The sequence below is a fragment of the Nicotiana sylvestris genome, chromosome 4, assembly GCF_000393655.2.
Source record: "Nicotiana sylvestris chromosome 4, ASM39365v2, whole genome shotgun sequence".
Classification (NCBI taxonomy): Eukaryota; Viridiplantae; Streptophyta; class Magnoliopsida; order Solanales; family Solanaceae; genus Nicotiana; species Nicotiana sylvestris.
This window is the reverse complement of record NC_091060.1, coordinates 138,739,301-138,743,814: the sequence shown is the minus strand read 5'-3', so window position 1 is coordinate 138,743,814 and position 4,514 is coordinate 138,739,301.

The following is a 4,514-nucleotide window of genomic DNA, read 5'->3' as shown; positions in this document are numbered from 1 at the left end:
ACGCCATCATCAAGTCATCTTTCTCTCCAACACCTCTCATTTCACTGCAATAAAACTTCAGGTGGGCTACCGGATCCCCACACCCATCATACAAGTTAAATTTTGGCACTTTAAACCCCGCGGGCAGGCGAACGTCAGGGGACACAGACAGTTCTTTGTAAGCCATGCTTCCCTGGTCTCCCATTCCTTGCTTGTTCTTTAAGGACTGTTCTATGCCTTTCAACCTCCTGGGTGCCCCATCTTTCCCTTTTCTTCCTGTGAACCTTTCATTTTCAACATGAGGCTTATCCCTGGGGCCCTGTTTGTATGAGTAGGGAACATTGTGGGCAACCTCTGAGGGGTAATATTGGGCATCATGAGCTTGGAGATAAGCGGGTGGATCTGGAGAGTATGGAGGATCATCTGGCATTGTGTCCGGAGTTTGGGTAAAGGCAGCATCTAGGAAACTAGGTGGTGGCGGGGGTGGCGCCTTCCCAGACCAAGCCTGATGCATATCAGCCATGTGTTGTTTTAACATCTTTACCTCTTCAACCAACCCATTGTCCTGTTCAACCAACTGCTTTCGAGCGCCGGTATCAACCAAATCAGTTTTGTTGTTGTCTGCTATTGCCTTTTGACTTTATGTTGTAGAGAAGAGTTACCACTTTAAAACCACAAACCAACCACCCTTATGCTATGAATATAACAAAATGAAGCCATCACGTTAGCGTTAGGGCATTTAACGTAAGATAATCTCACTTTATTTGCAATGCACCTAGCCACAATTATCGGTTCTAAAATGACTTCGAGGGTACAAAGGTCAGTTGGCATCATACCAATTTGTTCATTTCAACCTCTTTTCTTTGCTTTTCTAGCACTTGCTGGTTTGCTCATTTTCCTTCATTTCTCTTTTTTAATCATCACTCTTTCTTTCTCTCATATCTCACATCCCACAATTTCACCTCTTTTTTTTCTTTTTTTCTTTTAATAATAAAAAAATAATTCAATTGAACCCTATGTAGGTTGCCTACATATCATGACGCCGCATGAATCAGATCTTTGCGTAGTTCTGGAGGATAAGAAATAAAGTAAACGAACCAACGTTCTCCCTTTTTTTTACCTTAATGACTAATCCGATGAAAAAAAGAAATAAAAGAAGCAAAACCTTTTTGAATTTTCTAGAATTAATGTTCTATAACCTATTCTAAGGAAAAATCCTAGAAGAGAGAAAGATATTTTTTGACTCTTTTTTTTTCATTTGATATCCCTGAAGAAAAACTTCATAACGAGAAATGAAAAAGATAAAAATTATTTTTGGATTTTAATTTTTAATTACTTAAAGGAGAAATTTTAATGATAAACAAAAGATAAAGTATTTTTTTCTTTTCTTCTATGTACAATGTCCCAAAGTTCTAGTAAAAATAAAAAGAATTTTTTTAATCCATTTTTCAGTAATTTCCCAAAGAAGAACCTCAAAAGAAAATCTTTTTGAATTTTTGGAATTAATATCTTAAATGAAACTTTTAAATGGGTACTAAACGATTTTTTTTTTTAATTTTTAGTCCTAATATACTAAAGGAAATATAAAAATAATTTTTATTTTAAATTCTAGATATTAATTGCCTAAAGGAAAAACCACATCAAACGATTTTTTTTCAATTTATAGGAGTAGTATTCCTAAAGAAAATTCTAACGGAAATATAAAAATGCAAAATATCCTTTTTTTTGAATTTTTGATTTATAACACATATTTTTTCAATACAAAATAGGAAATACAAAAACAAAAGACCCAACTAAAAGCAAGATTTGGCTAAGACCCCGCGAACCAAGAACCTAAGACTTAATAGGAAGACCAGACCCTATGTGGGTTGCCTACGTATCCCGCCCCGAGAGACGAGAATCAGGTTCGCGTAGTTCGGGCAGATTGGATACGGGCGAGAATTAAAACAAAAACAACTAATTTAGAGAAAATATATTTTTTGCCTTTTCCTTGAAAATGATGAAACATGCAACATCTTTTTTTTTTGGATTTTCTTTTTCCTTTTTTTTTTTGATTTTGATTTTCGGAAAATGATGAAAAAGTGCAAAATCTTTTTTTTTTTGAATTTTCAAGTTTTTTTTTTAACAAAAAATGTGACAGAAAACATAATTGGGCCCCACTCTCTTCACACTTCACCCTCTATTTTTTTCTTTTTTTTCATTTTTATTTTTTTTATTTGCCCTCAACTGTCATTAATCCGCCAAATGACCCTTTTACCCTTGAAGAAATGCAACATGTAGCACATAGGATGCATCAAGATGGTCTGTTATTTTGGGTACACCTGCCCTAGACGGACCCAACCCCTGTGTTGAGTCCTCAAAGTCAAAATGCACATGATGCAAACAAGCGTTCCTATTAGGGATCCAACATGATGCTTTGTTATACTAAGTTTAAAACCTGGGTTTATTGTTCTAGACCTGGCTTACCCGAGCGGACAACTCGAACAGAGGAGGGGGCTACGTACCAGGAACCAAAAGGCCATTCGGCTTAGTAACTTGTCCGAGCCTCTTTCTTATTTCAAGGTATGACACTAACAGAATAGGAGTCTCGACCAGCGAGCACATCCCTGAAGATGAGAAGAGAAGAGTTTCGTAGTAGTTTATATACATTTAAGATAATATCAAAGCGGTAAAAACATCACTTAGCACATTAGGCCCAAACATGTAACAAAATCAGATAACAGATAAAACCAAATATAACAATTCATCAAAGCTCGAATTCTGAACCCTGAACCAGAGATTCTGGGTTCGATCCCCAGCAGAGTCGCCAGAGTTGTCACACCTCCTTTTTTCACTTACACCCCCGGAAGGGTATAAAGGAGTTTTTTCAATTAAAGGACAATCGAAACAGGATTTATTAAGGAATTCAGAGTCACCACCTGGGAGATTTATGGTGTCCCAAGTCACCGGTTGAATCCCGAATCGAGGAAAATATTGACTCTGTTTACCAGTCTGCGAACCAGAAATCCGAGTAAGGAATTCTGTAACCCGGGAGAAGGTGTTAGGCATTCCCGAGTTCCGTGGTTCTAGCACGGTTGCTCAACTGTTATATTCGGCTTATTTACCTGATTTTCAAACCTATGTGGAAATTTTAACTTTAAACCGCTTTTATTCATTTTTTAAAGAAAATTGCAACGTTATTAAAACACGTCTCGAACCACATCGCATAAATGCACCCGTGGTTTTGACGTATTTCAACATCGTTGAGATTTGGATTTGGGTCACATAAATGCGCACCCGAGTTTAAGAAAGTAATATTAATAACTAACGCGCCTAAAAGCTTTTCGCATTTGCAGCTTTGCGAGGGCCGTGGAATTTAGCTAAACGGCACGCATCGAATTCTAAGGATCAACACTGGATTAATTAAAATGAGGGCCATGCAATTTGAGGTTTTATTCAGCACGACATACCAAGAATTATTCTAATTAACGGGTTTTGATGCTAACTCATGAGGGCCATGAGCTAGTCGTTCATCTATCATGGTTCTCCTCAGTTAAATTATGGTCTTGATCTATTTAAGTGCAAAATAAATTTTTCCCTCCCAAGGGGCATTCCAAGATCTTTACATTTGGAATTGGGCTAAGCTGGGCTAACAAGAACTGGGCCCAAAATCGAGCTCTGTAGTATGACAAACATATACTGTTCCTCCAAATCGAATTAACGTGAAAGTTAGAAGAGGCAAGGCAGCGAAATTAACGAATGAAGAGCGAACCAATCATGAAGTGAAATCCATGTTACATCCGATCACAAACACATACTATCTTAACAGGGAATGACGGATAACTAGCTCAATCAAATGCCCCCCATATCAAACATTGGTTTATCATGACACGGAATCAATTTAAAAAAAACAATCATTTTACTCGAAAGCTGGTTTAATCTAGACGAGATGGTGGAAGGAAATCTGTGAAGTGTCCTACTGAACAAACATGAATCTTAAACTTTAAACTTGCAGTAGCCGTGTTTACCAAAACAATATTTGCATGGATTAATACATATACAAGCCAACATCTATATTCTAGCCCTTCAAAACACTAAAACCTGCTGCATTTCAGCAAACTATGACCCAGAATACAAAGCAGACATGGAGCTGCGCAATTAAATCCATGATTCACCTGTCATACTGAACAACACCTACAAAACCTATTCATACACCTTCCAAACATGATCTTTAATATTGAAATTGAAGCTTTAGTTCCAAACACAAATCCAATTTTATACTATACCAGTGACAGCTCAATTAACAACCAACATCACAGATATACTACATGGTATTAGACAGTAAAAATTAGAGAAAAACTAGATCAAACACAACTTGTATTCCATGGAATTCCCACTCGATTTACATGATCAACATTCAGTCAGTGCTTCTGGGCTATGGATATACCTGGAAATAAAAGAGGGATAGCGGAAATGCAAAGTCAACAGTAAGCAGTAACAGAAATTCACCCAGATTCAACAAAACTAGCAACGAAATCAGTCCAGAAGAGAGGAAC